Raw genomic sequence first — 26,105 nt, 5'->3', positions numbered from 1 at the left:
ATCCAAGAGGAAAACCCTGTGCCGTATGTTACAACACATTTCTGTTGTGAAAATGGTCACCCACCTGTCATAATAAATGGTCACTCCCTCTAATAGTCAACTATGGATGATCCAAGTTCCGTGGTATCCATGAACATGCTAAGCACCATTTCTTCCAGGTGTCCTTTCACCATTCCTGTCCATCCACTGAACACCTCTCTCTTATAGCCTTGCCTCCTTCCGGGTGGCCCCTTTACCATTCCTGGAAAGGACCTCAGACATCCCTTTGGAAGCGTAACTCCAGGCATTTTAGCAGTCTTTGAGAAGTCCCAACTGCCACCTGTAGTTAGAAGTGCCCGTCCATTATCCTGTACTGACTTCCAGGTGGCCCTTAACCCTTCCAGCAAATCTTTGTCATTGCTGTTCGTCCATACGAGTGGCACTTTGCCAGTCACTGTAATACCCTCTCACATGGTTTACCTGGACCACTCAGGAGGATAGCTAGGGGCAACGTGCCCCCCTGGGAAATAAGACGATACAGAGTACCACCGTTTCTATGCCCGGGTCCATGCTTAGAAACTTCTGAGTATTAACCATGTTATAAATAAGCTATCATATCATAACAGGTAACATTGTGAGAAAGAGAGATCAACCATTCTGCATCCTATAACATGCTGTGCAAGTTCCTAAAAGTGCAACAGTAACATAACCTGAAGGAATGGATCCTACAAATAGAATGGAAGTAATTGAACTATATAAAAAGAAGGAAACCCGAGCTGAATCCAGGATCTGCGAGTAACTGGGATAATTGAACCATCTGAAAAAGGCACTCAAACTGCATTCTGCAATCTTATATGAATGTCCCATTGTGACAAATCGACTTCCGGGGCACCAGTGGTCCAGGGAGGAATGTCGGTTTCTAAACCATCAATCAACCCCACACGTATAGTACACCAGAAGGGATCCAAAAAGATTGTAATACAAGTGAATTATAAGACATCCTTGTCCAATTTTGGTAACATGGACGGAACGGTAGGCTTATTTCTGCAAGGCCGTGGATCGTTGGTTAGTTGCAACACAGCGAAAATACAATTATTACCCAATGATAAATGGGACTGTCCAGTCAAGGTTGTATAAAAAAAAACACTTTATTATTACTGCAATAGACCGTTCTAGCACACTACAAATACAACACACCCTGTAAAGAAACCCAGAGGACAGACAGTTTCACGAAGGAAAGGGATGGACTCTGGATACTGACAGGAGGGTAGTTGGTAAAGTAATCACTCTTATTCTTCAAGGTAACTCAGTTCCAGCATCAATGGGGCAAAAGGTCGTAAATGTCTCTAGGGGCCTCCAGAGAAGGACCAGGGGGGCGGAACCACAGTGTACCTGGTGATGAAGAAGTTCTCTGTGATTGATAGCGTTGAGGCGGTTCCAGGGCACTTTGCAGCCCTTGAGACAGAGTTAGTGGTGGGAGACAGCTGTGGTTACTAGGCGGCAGGCAGTTCGGCTAGCGAGGCTGGGCTGATGTCTGCAGGCAATCTGGTGTGGCGACTCAGGGCCAAGAATCATTGTCTCTGTGCTGTCATGGCGGATCTGGAATGCTGGTCGAGGCGGCTTGTGCAGCTCTTGTGATTGCGGCATGACAAACATCAGCGGTGCAGCTGGATGCGGTTCGAGGACTCAACTGTTTCGAAAATGTCATTAAAAGATGGACGCTGGATGATGCTTGTGTGGCACTCCTCCTAACTTCTTCTCAGGGCTTATGTCCTTTAAAGGTAGACGGCCCAAAGCTCAGGAGAGCGATTGAAGGCAACAGCCTTTTCTTTTGTCCAGAGACTCTCCAACACTTCACACCTAGGAATCTTGCTCGCAGAACCTAGCAGGGCACGCTGTGTGCTGGCTGGTTATCAGTTCTGGAGCTGCTGGTAGGGTCCTCTGAATCTACTATCTCCTTCTGTTCCCTGTGAGATGTTTAGGGGACGGACCTTGCTTCCCTTTTGGAACACCTGGCCTTCCTGCACTGACTGAAGATGTAAGGTAGACTAAATGAGTCTTTCTTCTTAGTCCTTTCGAAGTCATAGAATGATCTGCCAGGTGCGCGGTTTAGCCCTCTTTTAAAGCCAAATGGGCCCTAGAGATTAGTGCAGGCTAAGCCTACCTTAATGAACCAATCCTGGGTCCACACCAACAATCTTTTTGTTATGCATGAGGTCAAGACCAGAGTGCTCTGCAACAAGACAGACAAGGGGTGACAACATATACCTAAGTCCCACCCATCATCCTGTCTGTTGTAGATCAAAGTGTCTCTCTGGTTAACTTAGCCCACTGTGACTCTTGAATAACGCAGAGGCTTCCCTTGAAGTTTGTGCCTGGAGCATACATCCTGTCCCTCCCAAATCACATTGTTCATCTCTCTGAAAGGGGTATGCTCTGCAGGGACAGTTGTGCTATCTGCTGGATTCAGATAGGCCATTCAATGCCTTTCATACAGAGAGGTGGGAACTAGCTTCAAGTTGACACATTGCATCCCAATGGGGTGTTAGCCCAGCCTTTCCTGTTGTCTGTCCGGCAACCAAGCCCCTTCACCAGGCTTGCTTTAATTATCTTGCTAATATGCTCTGCCACCAGCCGACTTAGTCAAAAGGAATGCATATCCATGGAGCCTTTGATATTCAAATTAGGCTGCTCATGGCTGGAGGTAGATGTGCCTTCCCCCTTCTTGGAATGCTTTGATGGGCTGTCGCATTCCAGCTAAATATGACAGGGGAAGACAGTGCCTGTAGGCTGTGCCTTCCCGGAGTACATGTGACTATGCGTTTTGTGTGGGAAGCAGATGGAATGTGTGCGGAATGGCGTCACACATTTCTCGGAGGCTGATCTCCCATCATTCATTTTCATTATTAAAAAATCAAAAAAGCCCAGGCGAGCACACTCTCTCTTGTGAGGATGGTCGAATTCCTCACATCCATATACACCACAGTCAACACTGTAAATATTGAAAGAGAGCGAGAGAGAGAGTTTGTGACTGAACTCACAAATTTGGAGGCAAGTATTCCAATCCGGCCTCGCCATACCAATTGCTGCCTGCTCTCAGATAGAAACCAACAGATTATTAGATTTGAATATTAAACAAACAACACATTATGAATTTGTAGACTCAATTGGTCAGATTAAGGGCATTATTTTGGAAGGTAGCATCACACGAAGAATGGACTGGACAGAACGCCAGGCCTGGATTTCGCAACAAGCTGTGTTGTGTCTTCCCTGCAACACCGTTCCCTTCATGTTTGACTGTCTCTGAGATGATAACGTCATATTTTAGCAGAACATGCATAATATAATTCATAGATCATTTGCTTTAGCTGACATCTATGTAGGAAATGGCTATGCTTTGCATGTATTGACAAGCCCTATCACCTCACACTCAGCAGCTCCAAATCGATACATTCATGTTGCTGATGAGGGCATCTTTGCCTGGGGAGGAGAGCATCTGCGGCTACTAATGGATTTTCTGTCCATTTGCTTAACCTTCTGACCCCCCCACCCCTCATATTAATAACATGGATGCTAATCAATTAGTAATCTCTTTCTCATACGTTTCATAACAAAATGAAGCAGGTTTGGGTTTGCTTTTTGTCTGACACATTGAATAATTTGCGTCAATTTTCTGCCACATTTTGACTGACAATCGAGCCTTACTTATGGAATGAAGCGTCCAAAAAACAAAAAAAAAGAAAAGCTGCTGGATTGTCTAGTTTGTTTCTCGTTGATCGAGCGTGGGAGGGGGGGCCTGTCTTTGCTCTTGGAATATTACATTTATTAGAACAAAGCTCACCAACACACATTATCCACAAGCTCACATTATCCACTAGCTCGCATTATCCACTAGCTCGCAATGATGGAAAAGGAAATGTTTTACACTGGGATCCAACCACCGACAAGGAGGAGGGGTGGATTGTTTTGGAGGGCGCCGCGGGGAGGGACGGTTATCACCACTCACCCCCTGGTCCCCATAAACATTTGCCTTGGTAGATTAATCAGGAACATCAGCAACAAAAAAGAAAATAAGGCTAGAAGCATTTGCGATAATGTTGCTAGCAAAGTATAAAAGGTGCACACCTTTTAAACCTAAAAAGTTGTACTTAATTATTCCTGATTTACTGTAAGTACAAACTTCATGAACAATTTCAATAAGATCCTGATCAGATATTCACTTGGTTTTGTGGGACAGTGTTTCACCGATAATCCTGGTGATTCCGGTTTGAATCCCAGTTTAGGCAGCAAGGCACCATTTAAAGCAGCCAGAACACACTAAAATAAATGAAGGGTGTAAATGGGTTTCCCCAGATCCGGGGAGCACTACCTGCACTGAATGAAGTAATGGAAGGGTCATTATCCCACGCGATAATATCGAGGTACATGAGGCCGTTAGCACATAATTGCACTGGAAATGTATTTTCTGGAGTAGTGGTGCTGCAGTTAAAGACATTAGTTTAAAAGTGAGTAAATAAAATTCATCCATTAAGGGTCCATTAAGGGTCCGATTCCTGGAATTTTTCATACGGTTCAAAGTGACTTTGCACAGTCAACACAAACCCTGATTCATAGATCTATGCAGCGCAAAGTCAGTGCATAGTAATTTTTGCTATACAAAATGACTTTTCAGCAGTGCAAGGTCACTTTGAACCGTGCAAAACATTCCACGAATCAGGCGCGTAATGTGTTTTTTATTTTATAAAATGTGTGTAACATGGTTACTTTTATAAGGTAAGCATTTCAAAAGCAAGCATGCCAAGCATTATGATTGGCTGAGATTCGATCTATAATGACTAAGCATTTGTTAGTAGGTCATAGTCCAACGTAACAAGTTGCTATGGTTTGGAAGTTTTATGAATCTTTCATATTTACAGCCAACACATGCCTTCCCTATTCTCGTGCAGCGTGCTTATTTATTATTCATTCACGTCATTTATAATAACAATCTGCATTACCTGTGGTAACAATGACTACAAGCAGGTGATCAAATTGAACTATATTCTGTTGTTAAAGCACATAGGCAACACTACGTCTGGATAAGCCTGCTATGAAACTGATACTTGCACTATAACAGCCAGTGATGAGATACCTAACACCTGTGGAAGATAGAGAGTTAGAAGTGTTGCACTTTCCTGGGTCTGAGTTCCCGAGTTCAGCCAGCATTGGCATTTCTCAATTGTTTCTGCACAAACAGTGTTCCGTTTTGGTGATATCCTGAAAGTATAGCTCTTAGATTGTTATGAGGGGTAGACAAAACATGTGTATATTCAAAAGAGCATGGTGAGTTGGGATAAGCGTGGGGCTAGTTTAGCGCGGGGCTGACTCCAATTAGTGTGTTGTTTTGTCAGATCACAGACTACTGTGAAGACGTGCCTATCTACCCGTTGAATGGTCAAGCAATACGTACTTTCAAGGTGAGCCAAAAGCAGGAGATTAATGCTCCTTCTTGTTCTGGTTGTTGAAGTAGTGAACAGCTTAACTGATGGCTGTTTTATCATGTTGTTTTCCTTAGGGGTTGAGAAGAACACCAATGTGAAGGGTGTGTTGATATATTAAGGCCTGTTTGTTGAGCTCCCCTGAAGAAGTTCTTACATTATTTTTATTGATGGAGAAAGAATGAAACATGTTGGGTGTTTAGGGCGTTGTATTACGAAACAGCGTTTTTCAATAAATTATTCATTAAATCAGAACCTTGTTGTTGACATCACAAGGATTTGCCCAATAAGATGAATATAAGAGTTAAGAGAGCAACTTGGGATATTAGGAGCTCTCTATTCAATTTCCCACAGAAGTGCTAAAAGTGGCACAGGGTCATTCTCTGATCAAGTTAAAAAGTGTATGTGTGTATTTTTAACTTTTGTAAAGGTTTTCTTGCACTTTATGAGATATATTTGCACATATTATGATTGATGAAATTATGTGTTGTGTCTTTTTAAATTGTTTGTAATTTGTTTTAATCTAAATGAACTAATAAAATTGTTTATATATTAAATTCAGTGTTTATGAAGGTACAGTCCCATATTTGGTAGTGGACTGAGGGAAGGTGTTTTTGTCCACCTGTAGGAATTACAACATGAAGGCCACAAGACTCTCTAGTTTCGAAGCATTTCGCAAGCTGGTACCTGGGGATGAATCTCAGGGCCGTTAAAATTGCTCCCCATTGTCTCTTGTTTGTCTTGAGTTTGTGATTGTGCTAGTTTACCATTCTCAGGACAAGGGAAACATGTAAAGCTTCCAGAGAGAGAGGTTGGTTCCATAAGCCAGCGTTCTTCTGAGTTAATAATCAAACAATTATAGATTTTACAATTAATTTAATCTATTGATTAAATTACAAAGCACGGATCAGAACTCATTTTCTATTATGTTATCTGGTATCTTTCCATCTTTAGAAACAACATTAATTTCGAAGTGTCAAAAGATGTGTACATGCAAAACACCCTTAAATCCTTCCACCATTGCTGTGGTGTGAGTTTCAATGAAGGGGAACACATGTTTCTGTAATACAGAACACACATTCAGTACGTTCTATGTGCCCATTCTATAAATATCCCAGTCAATCCCCACTCATAATTCGGTGACAATAAAAACAGAAGGATTTAAAAATACAATGTATGTGTATTGTTATCGCCAACGTTACTAATGTCAAACCACCATATGGGTTGTGGTGGATATGTGTGGAGTTCTTTCACTTTTCTCCCTTTCATTTGTTAAATACACCAGCGTACAACTTGTATGGTTGTGGAAAAACTGTCCTGAGTTCCTATGTATAGGGGACCAGCTTCCCCAAATCCACAGCTTTGACAAATGTACTTCAGCACCATGATGTTCATGGGGTGACCATGTTTTAAGAGCATTTTCCAAGATGCCGCAGTCCCTGTTCGGATGATGTTGAAAGCCAATCTTTTGCTATGTATAGATGGTTGTCATCTAAATCATTTGTGCCAAAGGGACATAAGACATGCAATATAATCACATAGTAGGAAGGTTATTATTCTGCCTTCTTCTTCCCTGTCCCTCCTGGACCTGTCACGGCTTGAAACACTTGTGTATAGGCGCGTTATAAATGACATATCACATCTACCCTTCCCCTTCCCCTCTCCCCTCCACCTCTTGTTATTGCACTTGCACAATCCACATGTCTCAAGACCTAGAAGGAACATTATGGTTTCATTTTTATTCCCTCTTCCATGTTCCTCACCATTTTGTTGTATAGGCACATTTTAAATATCCAATGAATACATAAAATAAAATAAATAGACTGAAGATGTATAACACACATTATTGATTGCTGGAGAAAGAAGAATCGGAAGAAAGGATAACTACTGACCTTTCACATGATGCCAGCCACTTCACTTTCAAATACCAGAGAGGGGGCACATGCAATTAGGCTGTTGTCACAGGCGCACATATTTGCCATGAAATTGTGCATTTTTAGTGTTTGGATTGAGAGGCGATGTGGCCTGTTTGTCAAAGCTGAGATTGTCACCCTGTGGATAGGTCAAGTTGTGAATGGGCCTTTTCGAAGAAAGGACTCCCTGATCCCTCTGGAATGGGGCCACTGAAACCTCTGCCAGGCAAGACATATGCTGCTTTTACATCCACTAACCTTTCCAGTGCGAGGCCTTATGATCCATGTGAATGAAACATTTTGCTTGCTTGATTATTTCCCTATGCATCCGCTATGTAGGACCTCTTAATATATCTGAAACACACATAGCCAGGGTATACCAATATGCTTCTTATCCCATCTCCTATTTTGATTAATGTCATAAAGGATCTGCAACATGCATCTCTCCAGATTTTTAGAACTATGGCTCCAATGGTCCCTCATGATTGACTATGCTGACTAGGATTTATGGGAGATGTAGTCAAACGCATATGCAATAGGTTGCATATCCCTTCATTACAATCTCAATATTAAATGCAACCACTGAACATTTTTCTTGATGTTATGCCTACATTATTACCAGCGTCCTTAGCCCACTGTATTCACATACATAACATGCCAGGTTGCTAATATCAGTTCCTTTCCTTTCAGGCTTATGCAGTGTGGTATGGCAGAAATAGGAGATGTACCACTCTACATGGTTAAACAGAAAGTTGCATTTTCTCAAATGAAAACTGCCTCACCTAACCCTACTGCTATCACGAGGTTCCCTATCTTCAACTGAAACCGACAATGCTTGTCAGGACAATTAGTCAACACTAAAGGCTGTCCACTGTTCAAAACCGTATCTAAATATGCATTAGTTAGATTGCTGTCCCTGCCACTATACACAAATTATAACATGTCAAGTAAATGCCTCTTTGCTTTAGGTTGTCGTGCATCCCAGAGCAGACCCCCTGCTCTGTTAATAGCTCTTCAAAATAAATGTGCTTCACAGTTCTCTGTATTTTGACTTTGCAAACAGTTACTTGTAGAAAGGTCACTTTGTTTTCCTGTAATTCACAAAAACACAATTCGCTTACCAAGGATTCCCAAATGAACTAGTTTTACTTTCAGTCCTCCAAAAACTTGGAAATTTCATTGAAGCAGAAAAAAGGTTACTTTTCTCATCTGCTTCCAAACACTTGGGATATATTTCGACAGCCCCTTTTCCACTGCAGTTACTCTTCTTCCCAGAGCTGTAGTCAGTGTTTGAGCTACGGTCAACTTTCCATCAGGGACCTTCCGGTCCTCTTTATTATCTTTGCTTTCCATATCTTTGCTTGGTCGATTTAGACGTTTACTGGACCTTCTAGCCCCTTGGTTTACACCCGGCTCGGTTATTTCCTGATACTTAATGTCCTTCTAATGCATATGATTGGTGTCTTTATCCACTTGAGTTGATGTCTGCCTTAAACTGGACTTGACTTCCTATTTTCTTGTGGGTTATAAGTATCTATCTCTTTGTGGGGTCGGCTACTAGTGTTCTCATGGACTTTGAAACATTTTGTTTGGCGTACCTGAAGTGGCCACATTTCTGCATGCTGCTTGCCACCACGTACACTCTGTGGTCCCGCCTCCAGGCTACACTCGTTCCACCCAATAGCAGTGGGATTCATTCTGTGCATTTTCACCCCAGTTTATTGGCTCTGCATCAGCTGGTCCCACTCTCCAGGTCAGGATTGAAAGGCCTTTATATGGGTCTGTATAATGAGATACAAAGTTTTGCCTATTACAGGATTTTAGAGTTGAATTGGAGTTAGCATTAACGTAAGAAAGAGAAAAAGGCTTTATCACTTTGAGAAGTTCTCTGGCACCCATATAAGCAGAGAACACAGATTAGCACTTCTCTGGCACCCATATAAGCAGAGAACACAGATTAGCACTTCTCTGGCACCCATATAAGCAGAGAACACAGATTAGCACTTCTTTGGCACCCATATAAGCAGAGAACACAGGATTTGGAGGAAATCTTGATGAAGACTGGAAGTCCATGTCCCTAGGGGAGAAAGGACACATTTTTTAGATTTGTTAAAGTGGATATAGCTTGATTTTTTTTTTTTTTTTTTTTAAAAAGGTGTTCAAGTGTAAAGTTTTAAACACAATGCAGGCCAATTTTTCGTCAATCCTTTTCTGTACCTGCAGCCAATCTAAGCTTCCCAAACCTAGTGATGTTTGATGGAAACGTCTTAGCCTCAGTAGCCTTCCACTGCTATACTCTGTTGATTTGGCAGATCTTCTATCTCTTTCTTATTTGGTCCAACATAAAGCAGATAGCAATAATTTGCAAATACAAATACAAAGACAAAGACATTACAATTGTGACTGATCAGAGCATGTGCCAGATTTCTTAGTTGCTTGAATATAATTCAGGTCATGTCTTTGAAATATCTCTCAGCTCATCATGCCTGCCAAGTGTTGGTTTTAGGTCCTTAACAATCCTTTTCAGTTGTGTTAATGCTGGATGATAGTTAACCACCAAAGGTATTTGTGTTGTATTTCTGCTGTTGCTGGGTTGTAGCAGGCAGCCTCTGGGTATTTTCAATGCATAATTGAATTTCTGGTCCATTTGTCTTGTGGAGTGAACCTTGCATAAGAAGTATGTCTGGAATGTGTATTCCTCTTGGAACATAAGTGTTGGTACTGAATGGCCTACCTGCAGATGTCAGACTCCTTTGTGTGGCTTGGAAGGAATGTTTCCATGTGCAATTTCATGATCTTGTTCCCGGCTTCCTTGTATACAGCTCTTTCCAGGTGACCATTCCTGCCAAGAGAGGTAGGGGTCCAGGAAGTGTTGGCGAACCTAATGCACTGATGGAAATCATTTAATGATTCTTGAAATTGTTTAAGTGAACCTTCACCTCGTGGAAATTGAATAAAACTAATCTTGCAGCAAAAAGTAGGAAATAATTCCAAAATTAGACAGAATATGATTTACTTAGTCTCGTTATGATAGACCTTCCTAGTGACCTTTTCTTGCAACACTTGGACGGCCATTTTTAATGCCATACATTTGTTTTTCGTGTGCGCGGTAACTCAGATGACTGACAGACTAATACAATAAGTTCATCTTTACATGATTTTTTCGAGCATATGTAAAGAACAAAAATAACCTTGAGAGCAGTGCATCCTCTCACCAGTCATACTTTTAAGGTTGCAAAACACATGGATATTGTAGGAATAAAACAGGGCAATGAGATAATGACTAGCCTGTGAGATCTGTGTTGATCACACACCTTTTCAGATGCAAATTCTCAAAGGACGGTCTCAGTCGTCATCCTTCTTAGCTCTGCAAATTGAAGACCATTGTTATTGGCAAGTAGAATGCTTCCTATTTGCAGTGCTAGTTAAAAAGGGAGAATTGTGATAGGAAGTGCTAAACAACCAATTTACTTACAATTATAATGTGTTTTGCCACCATGTATATTTGGGAGGTTTCAACTCAAGTGCAAGAAGATGGGTGGGGTTGCGCATGTCATATGTAAAGGTGATTGTGGTGCATAAACTGCATTACAAAACAAGCAAAGGCCTTTCCAATGGGTCCAGTTTTTTTATTTATTTTTTACATGTATGTTTTATGTATTGCATATATATTTGCATTATAATCTGCTTTTTCGTGATTTTTGAGTGATATTTTATATTTTTAGTGTGTATTATTTGCATACGTGTTTGTGTATGATTGGGTACATGCATGGTTACATGTGGTAAACAAGTCATTCAGTATTTAGGCGTGTAATAAGGAATCATAAGGCTAAATGGTGCCATCTTCTGCCCAGGTATTTAGATGGTTAAGGTCACTACAAAGCGTTATGCATGAAGTGGCAAGGTGGTCTGAAGACTTCCTGTTTGCCGGGTATTGAAGAATGACACAGACTTCAATATTGTTTTCAGAGCACACTGCTTCAAAAAAATCAAATGTATATTGCAGTGTGCACTTAAGAATACTTGCAAGCAAGTCAGCACACATTAAATTCACGCACACTGCCTAAGGTTTGCTTTGAACCAAACCCTGTCAAAATGTTGACCTACAATCTGGAAAAAAAACAATAATCAAGAGAATTACTGACTGTGCTTTCTGCTGCCTACCCCATGACATGTTAACAGCTTGTTTCTTTCTGATGTTGGCATGCTTTTGTGTCTGGAAGGATTTATGCATTTGGCGATTGTTGTCTCTTTTTGAGTATTTTATGATGTGGAGCAGCAGAGCAACACGATGATTTTTCCAGCAGGAAGAAATGTATATGCAGTGTTCTCTAGACATCCTTGAGCAAAACATGTTCTCACCTGTAAGGGCCGTGCCTCTCATCACAGGCTACTGTGTATAGACCTCTACACATGCCCATCTACTGATTCCTTACTTAAAATAAAACAACAACATCAATGTGATAAGTGTGGGTGAACATGCCTTAAATGAGTCTTGCAGGAGGAGATGAATATTGGTATTATTATTCGGCGTTACAGCCAGCTGTCCAAAACCACACCCAGCATGAGAAATTCAAAGTGTGCAACTTGTATCGGCAAGACCTTCCGAATCCCAGATCATCTTGCCGAGGTTGGGAGGGCCAACAAGAGCCCCTGGTTCACTGGGAAGGTTTGGTGGGCTGATGAAAGGGTCAGCTAATGACCTGGTTCTCTGTGGATTGGGAGTGACTGTTTGATGCAGGAACATGAATTTTCCAGATGGGGAGGGAGCATAGAGCTTGTCATATTGCCACTGGGATCACTGTGTGCGTCTTTGTGACATTTCCAATTCTGTTTTTGGCAACATATTTTGTTCTGTGCTTGTATTTTGAAATTCCTTCAAGACTGAATTACCCTCCCTATTTCTAAAGTTCTTTCTATGTGTTTATATTGTGAATCCCTTTCCTCCCTTTATTCCTCCTTTTTCTCAAAATAATTTTAAAAAAGTGAAACCTTGGTGAACACCTTTGGCAATTTTTGATAAAATCCCTTTCTCTAGATCACACCAAAAATAGAAAAAGAGAAACCCATTCCCCATTGTAGTTACCAAAGGTCCTTGTGAAAATCTTAACATGTGTGTCCCCCGGCCACGCAATTGTGATAAAAGAGAGGCAGAAATGGAGGATCAGCAGGATGAGGAACACAGGAGCAGAAATGAAGGGGGAGCCTAGGCAGCACAGAAACTGAAGTGAGCCGGAGGGGGAAGAAGAAGAGACGGGTGAGTTGCAGCAGTTGCCCAAGTGTTGGCTGAACAGATGGGGGCAAAGGCAAATGCAATGGAAACACATGTGAGGCTGAAGGAGATGGGGTGAAGGAAGAGGAGGCAGTCGGAGGAATCGATGAGAATGTTGACAGAGCAAATGTTTTGGCTTCAGTCTTATAGAGTTGGAATGGAGGCAAGAAGGGGCTCTCAAACCTTCCCTGCACAATCTGTGTCCCTTTGTCCCCTTTCCTGCCTAATACAAATATCATGTCTCAGCCTCTTTTGCTATGTATAGTTCAAGAAGACCTAAAGAAAAAAATCTCATGTTGGCAGCTCACAGGTAGCAGGAAGAATCCACACATTTCTCATGTAGGTGGCACTTGTGTAGTTGTAAAACCCCCAAAAATCTCATGCTGGCCCCCCTCCTGTTGGCGATTCTATGGTCGTTGGAAGCACACAAATAAAGCTTTTCCCATGCAGATAGTTCTTAGGTCACAGCGAGAACTCCAATGGCAGGTCACAGGGAACAGGGGGAACGCAAATAATTCTGATGTTGACAGCTCTCAACACAGTTGACAGGTAGTTCTCCCAAAACTATCAAGGTTGTAAAGTAGCGGTAGCAGGAACTACAAGCTTCACTTAAGAAGAGAAAAGTAGCAGTAGCAAAACCACTAATGGCATCTCATCATGATATGAAAGTCATGCCTCTGCCACACCAATAGTCAATCCGTAGGACTATCTGTTTCACAACCAAAAGCCCCATCAAACAGCTGTATCACACTTTTAGTTGTGTGCTTTGAGGTGAACAACATGTCTTGATCATTACGACTGGTTTATACCTACTCATTGTAGTTCTGTTTCATTTTAGTGAATGTTATTTGTCAATGTGGGGTACTGCCAGGCTACCCCATGTGAGCAAATACAATATGCCCACCAGGACTAAAGACTCTCAGAGACTGCAAACTGCTGGGCGCAGATAACAGATTCTATGACAAATCTCACAAGAAATGATGGTCAGATAGAATACGCTTTGAGCCAGTACTTTTGTGGATCACCGACCCTACTTGTTTGACATGTGTCAAGTGGATATGCATGCACCATTTGAGCTGTAGTCAGGCCCCTCTACCTACTTTCAGATCCATCCATATTGAGGATTCCTGATTGAGTGAATAGTACATCCCACAGATTCTTAGTCTTTGGCCGACCACGTACAGTCATTAATGTTCACATAAGCTGGGTCGAGTTGTGTATGTTTGGTGTGTTGTGCATAGTGGGTGTGATATTTTTATTTTCACCATCTTTTTTTTTCTTCCTCTTTTTAGGTGCTATTTTGTATTGATTTCATATAATACATCTGATAGGCTTTATATATGTACACTCTCCAGAAATAAAGTATCTGTAGCCAAAAGTAAAATTAAAAGCAGTTATCATACATAAAGTGCATTCTCATTAAATTGGTAAAAAACAAAGCAAAGATTATTAAAATGCAAGATCAATAATTGCAACATAAAAGTAATATTAAACACTGTGTCCCACAATTTAGTCATGTAATAAATAAAACAAACATAATCACCAGCAAGATATTCCTGTCACACATAATAAAGACCAACGTCCTCAATTGTGATAGCACTAGCATTAAGTGTGTTTCTACGAAAGGAACTCAGGGTATCTTCATCTCCAGCAGTGCAGATTTGCACATCTGAACTGTATCTCCTTCTGCTGGGTTCTGTAATCTTGAAATATGGGGTCAACAAATGAGAACAGTAAGTATTCATTGTTATCTGGCATTGAATCTTTGCGCGGATCCACGCATAGTAGTTGAGAGACATCCCTCAACATCATGCAAGCCAAATCATGGACCCGTACAATCTTAAATAAGTTGAATTCTAACAGACACACGATCAGCGCTACCTCAGCGATTGATCAACTGGGTCGGCTAACACAGTAGGTGGACTCGTCAAAAGGAAAAATCACACAAAATACATCAAACAGCAGCTGCCACTGTTTTGGTGTAAGGAATGTCCCTTGTAAAGCTTGTAGGTCACTGTTTAACTTAGCTGATCCAACATGTGCAAGATAGAATTCCAGTGGGTGTCAATTTCATTCTGAGAGAGGTACTTTGGCAAGTTGTGTTACACCAGCAATTGGTGCAGCACATGTCTTGCTCTATAAGTCTGCCTGAAGTATAAGCTGATCTTCTGGGCCACAGACGCAGTCTAGCAATTGATGATGAAGCATGTTATGTGAAAGAAAAGGACATGCACAAAGCAAAGAGCATGCGTAGTCTTACCCTCGCATGTTCTTAACATGGATATTCAACATATTATCAGCAGCAACAAAGCCCAGCGGTAGGTGTCGTGGTCATAATACCATCCACACCCACATCTGTACCCTTTCCCAGTTGCCAACTCCCTTCTGTCCTTTACATTTAGGTCCTTGCATACACAAAGTAGCCTGTGCCAGATTGCATGCACTTCCTTCCCTATAGGATTAATTAAGGATCTAGACTCATCTTGAATGAAAGGGAAAGTGACAGTTTCCCACTGTGAAGTCACAGGCTTGTAGTCAATGCTATTCACACTGGTCATAATAGGTGTATTTGTATTTATTGATTTATAGAACACTTTCACCAAAGCGCTATACAGGGATAATAGGGCACAACATCAAGAATAAACAATAAAATGACCAAGGTAAGAAAGAAGTTATGAGGAAAGTAGAACAGAAGATACACAGATTAGGATAGTAAGGAATAGCGTGAGGTAAGGAGTTCTAGTACTTGGGAGTAAGTACGGTAGTTTAGGGACTGTGAGAAGAAAGAGAGATGAGAGCATAGAAAATGGGTAGGGACATAGAAAGAGCCAAGAGAAGAAAGATAAGGAGTGGCAAGGCCATGCATGCATTTGAAGACCATACAGGAAGGATATGTAAGAGAAGGTGAGATTCAACAGAAAGCCAGGAATGAGATAGCAGAAAAGAGGAGATAGAAATAAGGACTCAGAGGGAAAGAAGTATAGGAATAGAGAAGTGAAAGATAGAGCGGAATGGAGTGATTCGCTAGGCAGGGAGACTTATAAGTAATGAGTAAAGCAGAGCATTAGTCAAGACGTGAAAGTACAGGAGTAGAAATAAGAAGCTTAGCAGCTTGAAAAGAAAGAAATGGTTGAGCGTTGCAATTTTGTAAAGTTTTAGGGAGAGCGAGGCATATTGGAAACATGTGTAGAAAATGAAAGTAATATTTTGTAGAAATATTCATGGTGAAGAGGATAATTTGGCCTTAGGACTGGTCTAGTGCCTGCCACACAGCATAAAGTACCTAATTGCGAAACTCTGGTAATGTTGACTGCAAACTTTCCAGAGGTGATCAGCTTAAGTCAAGAACCTCTGGGCATTGAGGCTGTTGACAAAATGAATGGCAAGAAGTCAGTAGTCAGCATTACTTCATTGTTAGTGATGAGCAGGTGCACCGTCAAGGGTTCTGTGAAAAGTTTGCCTATGCTCAAATGCCTCCATCACACTGACTCGGCTCTTAAGGGTACTATGGATGCAGGGTGCATAGCTGAGACTCAGCATGTGCAACAATGTTTGCACATCATCAATAGTTTCTCCGGTGACAGTACAGGTAAAACCTGTAACATTTAATCGATTTCTAGGAAGGGTGGCGCAGGAGGCAGTTAACGTGTTATATGTTCCCACTCTTCTTTATGGTGCCCCTTCAGAGGAGGCCAAACATGTGTGATACCCACAGTGGTCCAGGATTTCCCACAGCAAACAGTTTTCAAGCATGCAGTTCAAGTGGCGAGATGTATTGAACTTTGTGCTGGTTGAAAAAAGGTGCACTGTGGATTTTCAAGATGGGCTTAGAATTGGCTGACTACGCCCATTCAACTACAAAGCACATAGGTGAGGTGGAGGTGGTGGTGCTGGAATTGGTTGAACGGCTACAACCATCTAACAATCTTTACTTCCAGATATTAAAGACTGTGTTTTAAAGACACTGTTTGCTGGTTGTGGAGTAGCTTTGTCTCTCACCCCTGTAATTGTGGCATAGTCCTCCTACTGCCCGGTGTCAGTGGTTTCCATAGTCATGTGTTGATGCTTCTGTACTCAGATGAGTCATAAGCAGTGCATAGCTGATCATCAAGATTATTATATACAGGCTTACACATTGTGACTGGTGGAGGCCAAGAACTTCATGAATCCTGCTACTTTACACTGTGTGCTGTTTCTCCTGACTCCTCGCCCTCCTCTCTCCAGTGTATTGTTTTTACGATTGACTCGTGGTCCTGTCCACTTTTTGCTGTGTCTCCTGGCTTTTTAATGATTCTCTGCAGTGTGTGTTTTTGTTCATGCACATAATTTTCCACAATCCTGTGTGTTCCTTGTCATGGCTCTTCGGTACAGGCAATCTGCACCTCTCCTCCTCATGCCCCAGATACAGTAGACTGCTAAAGCCAATTTTCTCAATTGATCTGAAACCTCATGCCTCAGCTGTCACAAGGATCAGGGATAAGATGCCTGTCTAGAATTGGAAACTGCATTACTGTGACAGACAAAACACATACATCACTAGAGAAAATAAGAACACAGAACAGGTGAGAAAAAAAGAAGCAAATGGGCGATCAAGATGATGAACAAGAAGGGATGGGAAGCGTGTATTATACAAACATTCTGCAATCCCAACGGGGTGTCTACAGGTCCCACTGGAGAATTCTCACTGGACAGAGGCGATCTCAATGCCTTTGAGCAGGTTGCTCTTACAGATGCACACCTTGTTTATTCATTGAAGAGCGGCATCAAGATTGACCTCTGTCTCAGGACTATGAGGCACAAATAAGGAGTGTACTTACATGAGATAATCCTATGTGGGTCCAGCCAGAACATACAATGGATGCCCTTTGTGAGCAGAAAATAATACACTGTTATATGAGATACACTATGGACTACAGGAAATACAAGAAAGGGGAATGGGGATAGAAATAACCTCTTAGGGTATAGGAGACAATCACTGTCCACATTATTACACAGAGGCATATATGGGGATACTACAGCACACTTATCTCACACTACGATCCCAAAAGGGATTCAAGGCAAGCAACAGAGAGAAATAAGGTTCAAGGTAACAAGAATTCAAAAAAGGAAGAGAGGAGATAGGTACAAGGATACCTGTAGCAAGGCATCAGAACAAGATACATATAACAAGGGACTGCAACAAAATAACTGCAGCAAGGGGTTGAACACAAGGTGTCTAGCAACCCATAGCAAGGGGCTGAACCTATGTAACTTCAGCAAGTTGTAATGCTGAACTGCAAGCTCTAGAAGGCAGGAGCATAGGACTCTGAAGTAGGAAGGGGAAAGGAGCAATCCGAAGCAAGAAAGGCAGAGGTTGACTGTACAGGACAAAGAGATTATATAGATTTATCAAAATAGGAACAGGGCAGAACAGGGTGCAGGGTAGAGATTGAAAAAACACAGTAAAATGACTGTGTACTGGAGGTTGCAGGAACACAGTGTGAGGAGTAGAGCCTGGAAATCACAGGGATAAAAGCACATGGAACAGGGGAACTAGGCTGAGAGGAAACAGACTGGATTGCAAGCCGAAGGAACACAGCACAAGGGAAAGGAGAAGGGAGTCTGGCTGGATGCAGAAGAGTAAGGAATGGTCCTCCACAGGAGGGCTGTGGAAACCTAAGCAAGGCAGCACAGGAGCAGGGATCAGTCTGTATTGGTGAAAAAGGCCAACATTCTAGTGATTTGTTTTATATCTGAAAATCTTCACCATGGCTAAATGTACACAGAATGTTTTCAATGATAAAATGTGGCCTACAATAGTCGCCATCCTGAGGGCAGCACCCTCACAATGTGGCTTGTTGTCTAGTGTTCAAAATGTTTCAAAAGCAGATTAACATTATTTGCTGGTTTCTTTTTTTTTAAAATGAAAAGTCAATAGCAGTAATCATCAGGGCTTTAAGTGGGGTAAGACATTGAGTGGGGAATGGCTTGCATGATGGGTGTGGCCTGAAAAGTTCACAAACCATAGTAAGGTACAGAGAGTAATATGTAAATATATGTAAGCATACCTTGCAATGGTTTGTGGACTTTGCAAGCAATCTTTTATAAACATAGAAACATGTTACATATGTCAATGTTTAGTTTTGTTTTTGTGCATTTATAAAGCACTAGATGCCCTGAGGCATCTGAGTGCTGCTTACCCACGGTGTGTGGTGCTCATTTATCGACCTCAGCAGGATGAAAAGCTGAGTTTGGGCCTGCCAGGATTCAAACCTGTGTCGACAGGTTCTGCACATATGTCAAAGTGAACGCTCTACTCACTGTGCTATCTGACCGGTGAGTCTGTACTCTGTTCCTTTGTTTATAAAAGATGGCAAAAAAAGTACACAAACCATAGTAAGGTATGCATGCAAATATATAAATGCTTACATGTATATATTTGTTTGCATGCCTTTCTATGGTTTGTGTACTTCAAATGGCTTACAAAGTACACAAACCATAGTAAGGTACACACACAAATATGAATACCTTTGTCCATCGGCAAAGCTTTATAAAAGATGGCTTAAAAGACACTATTCAAACCATCTTTCATAAAGCTTTGATGATGGACAAAGCCTGAGGCATCTTTGTCCGTCAGCAAAGCTTTATAAAACATGGCTTGAATTGTGTACTTTTCAAGTCATCTATTATAAACATAGAAACATGGCACAGAGTCACCATGTTCGCCGAGGGTCAAAGACGCCTCACTGACCGGGGAGCGGGTGCGGAAATAAAAGGACAAGTACTTCCTCTTGTGACCCTTCGCACGAGGGGTCACAATAGAAAGTTGCTGACAGAAGTGCCAAAAAGCCACAGCGTTGCTCAAACTGTAACTTCCAATTTGAGCAACGCTGTGGTTGGCTGCCACTTCTGTCAGCTTGCCTAACTTGAAAATGGCGGGCGCATCTCCCTTTGCAGCTGCGGCCGTGGTGGGATAATGTGTTCTGCCATGGCACGGTGGGATCGGGGGGCCCCGATAGGGCTCCAGCTCAGACCTACTTTTTGGGGACTCCCGGGGCCCAGCCCCGACTCGCCCGGGCCCACTTAAAAGCACTGGTAACCATCATGAGCATTTTTATTGCACTCACAGCAAATTAAATAGGACAATTTAGCCCAATCAATCTGCTATCTGGTCACATTATGATGGTTACTGGTTTAAAAAGACCCACATGTGGTGATCGAGAGAAGCATGAAGGGGAGTGTCAGCAAACTCCACTTGGAAATAATACACTTTACCCTTTCCATGCCATTCCTATTGCAGATTTCTCCTAACTGATCACAACCTTCTGCAATCTTGTCCAATAATGAGTAGGTGTCAGATACAAATGATGTGCCAGTTTCTCAAAACATGTAGAGGAGATGCGCTGGCACTTCCCCTCACGTGTGGCAAAAAAAAAAAAAGGAGCAGCCCAAGTTGCAAAGGGTTTCTGAATGAGAGCATCTGAGATGCGCTGATTCGGGTGAACCCCCCCACCCGTGTGCATCTGTGCAAAAAAGGTGACTTTTCTGTGCATTTAAAAGCACAGCCGGAATTCGCAAACGGAATATGCTTTTAAATGCATAGACATTAGCATCATCCCCCTGCATCTGCTGTGAACAGGTACAGGGCGAGGTGCAGATCATGGAAAGTTTATTTCTGGCCCTCTCATGATTTATTTTTTAAGAATCTCCCAAAAGGGGACGGAAATGCTTTTTTAAAAATCACTTCACAACTGTTGCTGGGAGCCTGTCCTACAGTAGTGTTGGGAGTGTGTTTGCCACACTAATGTACACAAGGTGGCTGGACAGCGCAACTTTGTGCCACTGTCCAGCCCCTCTTGAAGTGCAAAAGTCACCTTTGAGAATAAGGTGACATGCACATTTTAGCAATGAGCACAAATGAAAAAAGTTCATCATCTGCCCTTTTTCCATTAGCGCTCATTTTTGAGAATCATCCTATAAATACCAGCAGGCAGCACATCCTCCAAACTCTTGGTAAATCATGACAGTAACTGTGCTTGTAAATAAAAAATATGGTTTGCTTTTTGGTACAGAAACTATTAATCATACATAGCTATGCTTTGTCATTAGCATGTCATATTTACTTTGCATTTATATTGGTATTCCAGCTGTGGTGTTTTGGCTCATTTTTGTTATATGTTGTATATACTATGTATTGTTATTGTTTCTGGCTCATTTGTGGTGGTGTACTTGCTGCAGCATACGACACTGCGGGCCCAATGTTGGAGCTGAGCCCAGGCAAGTGTATAATCAGGAGGTCAGAAGATTAGGCCCTTCTTTTTCATCTGGATCTCTTAAGTCCCCCTGATAAGCCTCTACCTGCACTGCCTGTCTCCTTCTCCATCATTCGACTGATGAAGCGAGTGTCAGCTGCTGCCTTTGCTGCCACCTTCATTCCCTCTCCCACTCCTGCCACGAATGCCCACACTGACTCTGCCCTTTGACATCCAAGCCTGTATCTCAGAGCCACTAAAAACTCACTCTGACTTAACTGTTTAAAATCTGCAAGGAACTTGCCAATCCTTCTGCAGTCTCCACATCTCCCCTGTCATCCCTGGCCATTTGCCTCCCACTTCCTTTCCAAAACCCAGGACAATCTATCCTCACTCTCCACTACCCCCTCGCTCCCCCCTCTCCTGCTGTCATGCCTCCCTTGACTACCCTCTCCCTTTCCCTAATTCTCTCCTCCTTTTCTCCCAAAGCACTGGATGAGGTATCTGGACTAGTCCTCTCTATGAAAGTCTCCTCCAAACAAGTGCTCCCTTGCTCCTCTAGAACAATCAAGGAGAAAATTGCCTCCCTTGTGCCTTCTCTGGATGATTTCCGTACTCACTCCTTTGCCACCAGCTCATCCCTCAACCCCTCAAGCACTCTCTTGTGCATCCCCACCTTATAAATTTCTCTTATGACACCTCCTGCCCTGCTTACGATCACCCTATCTGCATTACCCCCTTCCTGGGAAAACTCCTGGAGATGCTTGCCATCTATCAACTGATCCAACATACCAAATCTGTCAGATGCCTCCACGACCAACGACCACCACTCTAGCTTTATAGTTGCCAGAGACACAGAAACTGCTCTACTGAACACCTGTGATGACTTGCTCTCTTATCTTGCCTCTAATTCTCCTTCCGTTCTTATCCTCCTGGAGCTTTCCTCCACCTTCAACACAGTCAATCATGCCACCCTGATAAATTGGCTCTGTGACACCCTTGGCATCATGGCCTGGTACTGGACTGGTTGACCACCTTCCTCTCCAACCGACCTTCCCAGGTTCAACTGGTCCCTTTTCCCCTATCACACTCTTCACCTGCAGAGTCACTCAAGGCACTATCCTCTCGCCGTGGCTTTTCAACATCTACCTTGCCCCCTTTGCCCATTTGATCTTGTCCTACTCTCCTCACTTCCAGTGTTATGCAGGTGGCAAGCAGTTCTCCTTCTAGGTTCCCTCTGCTTCCTCCTTTTCCTCCTCTCTCATCCCTGACTGTCTGTCAGCCATCCAGTCATGGAGTGCTGCCAGTGATCTCTGCCTTAATGCCAGTAACACTGAGATCCTTTTCATTAGGATCCCAGTGCCCACCTTCCCTCCCTCCCTCTGACCACCCTCTATGAGACCCCTCTTGTGAGGCAAAAAACCCTGGTGTCATCTTTGATTCCTCTCTCTCCTTCTCTTGTCACATTGCAGAAACTTGCCAAGAAGGCCCACTATCAGCTGCCCCTCCTCAGAGGTATTCTCCCTTTCCTCACGTTCAGCCAGAAACTAAATGTATCCAGACCGCTAGACCTCTCTAGGCTTGAGTACTGTAAAAACCTCTTCCTCAATACCTCTTCATCTTACCTTTGTCCCCTTCAACTAATTCAGAATAGGACTGCAAGACCTATTCTTGACCTCACGCCCAGGGACTGCATCTCTCCAGCCCTAATTTCTCTCTTCTGGCTTGCGGTTGCTGCTAGGATCAAATTCAAGACCCTCTGCATCATCCACAAGGCTTTCGGGGCACAGCTACACCCAACTCTCTCCCCCTAAATGCCTCCCTGCTAGAGCCCTTTGGTCTGCTAGCTCCAACTCTCAGAAAATCATATGCTTTGCTAAGCAAAGAGTGGAGTGTAGATGTCTCTCCTCTGCAGGAAACTCCCTCTGGAATGGTCCCCCTCACCCCTCAGGCTTGAGCCAGATCTGCTTAAGTTCCGGTAGCTCCTCAAGACCCTCCTTTTCTCCTCCTCCTTCACTCTCCCCCTCTCCTGCTAACACCTTCTTCTGCCTCAGTGACTGACTGTCTGGCTCTCTCTGAGTACTACAGGGCCCCAGTCCACCCTCCAAGTTCACCCTCCTTCCCTTCATTTACCTGAATTCCCTGGCACTTGCCCTCTGGCCTCCCCCTTAGCACTTGCACTTCGCCCCTTCACCTTTTCCCTTCCCACCTTGGCACTTTGTTTTCACGCAGACCGGTACTTCCCCCTCCCCACCTCCCTTGCACTTCTTGATCTGCACTTGCACGATCTGAATGTCACATGGCCTAGTCAGACCATTATTGTATCTTTCTCCCTTGTTCACCCCCCTTTTGGTCTTGTGGCGCCTTGAAACACCACTTGTTCTTTAGTCGTCTTACACATATCCAATAAATAAATATGGGAGGGTCTTGTTAAGCTTTCTTTTGATAGGGAATAGTGAATGTTTTCAAGCTGGGCTGAGCATCATTGGGGGTAAAACATTGAGTTGTGAGGCCTGAAGAAGGAGGAATATGGTATTGAGAGGTGGATAGGAGATATCATTAAGCAGTGATTTTGCGAAATATATCTCTCTATTTAAAGGTCTATTATATTACCTAGAATGTATTGCTGCCCGGCATGTCTACTTTTGTAATTTGAAAAAAGAACAACAGGAGGCCACAGAGCAGGTGATTGGCAACAGGGTACTGTGAGGGGTCAGGAATGTGAGGCAGACAATTTTGTGAAGGTTTTTCAAAAGATGCCATTTAATCAACTCAAAAGGTTGGATACATGCCTCATTATCCCTACCCTGCCGAGGATTTCCATGCCTAAAATAAACTCACACTTGCACAACACCAAATCAATAAGGTAATATATGGCAGTTCAGAAGCAACAAATGTAACAGTTAACTTCACATCAGAGTAACAGCTTCTCCTAATGTGGGTGGATTGCGGTTGCTGCTAGGATTTCCCTTCCCCAGATATAAGTAGGATTTTGTTTAGAAGTTCCATAAGATAAGGAAATCCTGTCTCACAACAAAATGTTTCACGTTGATAATCCAAAGTTCCAATTTGAATTCAACCAACTGTTCACAGATGTTCAACAAAGAATTCCTCGTTTCACTTATGGGAATTCAAGATCTTGAAACACTTCTCTTCATTAGCAAAGCAAAGTTTGCAATTTCAACAAAAATGTCATCAACAAAGAATAATTTTGTACTTCATACAAAAACATTTCTTTGTCAGGATATTTCTGCACCAGTTTATAAAAAACACTTTTCTGACATTCTTCATTAATTCTACAGTATTTAATAAAACATGTGCTCGAGAGTTAATTATCTGTCAGGTGGCTCCTGTATTATTCCAAGAAAAAAAAAAAATATATATATATATATATATTGATCATTTAGGGATCTTAACCACACCACAGTACGTCAATGGACTTCCACCTGGTATACTCACCTGCCAGGCTTACTAATACAAAATTCCCTGTTCTTGTGCCAGAACAGAATACATTGTTACAAATTCTTCTGACCTAGTGTACTCCCAGGCCAGAACAACTACTAACTACAAGTACTTCTGTGGTAATGGTCAACTTCACTACAAATAATGTAGCAATGTCTCTTGCTTCACAACATCAAGTATGAGAATGTATTCAAGGGATTGTATTGTATTGTATTTGTAAAGTGTAATGTTTGCTAGAAGGCATCTTGGTGCTCTCTGTGGGACAGTTAAATAAATAGCCTAAAATAGAAGAGTTTTAAGAGATTTGCGAAACACAAGGTGCACAAGAGTAGCTCAGAGTGAAGGAGGGAGAGAGTTTCAAAGAGCTGCAGCGGCCACTGAAAAAGAACGGCCACCAATACGATTATACATAACGGGAGGGACAGTCAGCAGACAGGCAGTAGTTGACCGCATAACTCGGCTCGGGGTTTAGGGAAGGAATTTATCCCTAAAATATTCTTCCCCCTGGCCATAATAAGCCTGGTGGACCAAACAAAATGCCTTGATCTGAATATGCTTAGTCACAGGTAACCAGTGAAGTTTACGGAGAACAAGAGAAATGTGTCAACCGTGTGGAGTGGAGGTTGCCAGCCGGGCTGCAGAGTTCTGAAGAACTTGCAAGCAATGAAATTCATAAGCAGGCTGCCCTAAGTAAAGGGAATTGCAAAAGTCAAACGAAGATGTAACCAATGCAGAGATAACAGAGGCAAGGAAGCGGGCTGGCATGAAAGGAGTGACCCGTCCACAGAGAAGCAGCTTCAGGGGGTCACACCACTAAGACCTCGGTCTTATCACTGTTCAGTTTAAGCCAATCATCAAGCATCCACTTCCCCACGGCCTCTAGACAGTCACAAAATCTGGCAGCTGACTCTGGGCTGGAAAGATCCAGACTAACCACGATTTGTGTGTCATTGTGCTCGCCTTGGAAACAAGACGACACGAAGCAACACAGGTTCGAATCCCCTGGTCAGCGCTTAGAAACCACCGGGTATTAAGCGCGTTATAAATACACAACTAAGAGAAACATGTTTCTGTAACAGCGCCTCGATGCCCGCGGGCTGTGTGAGCGCTTTAAAAATGCTAATAAATAAAATAAAATCAACATATGAATAGAAAAGGAAGCCGTGGGAGACAATCAACCTGGTCAGAGGATGAATGCAGATGTTGAATATGACTGGGGAGGTGACAGACCCCTGGGGAACACCACAAGTGAGAGCCATAGCTGTGGAAAAGAAAGAAGGAAGAGAGAGAATTTGTTAATGGTCAGCAAGAAAAGAAGAGAACCAGGCCAGAATGGTGCCCAAGGCACCTTCCCCAGCCAGTCGACCCTGCAGGACATGGTGATTGATGGTATAAAAGGTGGCCGACAGGTCCAGCAAAATCAGAGCACTGATGCCGCCCTGGTCATGAGTCTGTGCCAGGTCATCCATGACAGAGACTAGAAAACTCTCAGTCCAGCAGTCTGGGTGGAAACCATACTGCGAGTGGTGAAAAAAAGAAGATTCATCAAAAAACGAGGTGAGTAGAGGGCAGACCAAAGATTCAGTAAAGGAAGGAGAGAGATTGGCTGAAAATTGGCAGGGACCAGTGGATCCAGCGAAGGCTTCTTTAGAAGTGGAATGCTGTGGCAAGCTCCAGAGGAGAAGGGATCACTCCATATGAAAGAGACATATTAACTGCTTCTGACAGCAGATGTACACAATGGGGAAGGATGATTTTAATAAGATGCAGA

General features: G+C 42.7%; 1 protein-coding gene across 1 annotated transcript in view; it reads left to right on the top strand.

Moving 5' to 3' along the window:
• Window positions 1–26,105, top strand: part of ASIC2 (acid sensing ion channel subunit 2) — a 2,197,477-nt gene that overhangs the window by 1,222,533 nt on the left and 948,839 nt on the right. The window lies entirely within an intron of this gene.

The sequence above is a fragment of the Ambystoma mexicanum genome, chromosome 13 (genome assembly GCF_040938575.1).
Source record: "Ambystoma mexicanum isolate Mex_15411 chromosome 13, UKY_AmexF1_1, whole genome shotgun sequence".
Lineage (NCBI taxonomy): Eukaryota > Metazoa > Chordata > Amphibia > Caudata > Ambystomatidae > Ambystoma > Ambystoma mexicanum.
The sequence above is the reverse complement of the archived record's forward strand: the minus strand, read 5'-3'. Positions and strand labels throughout refer to the sequence as shown.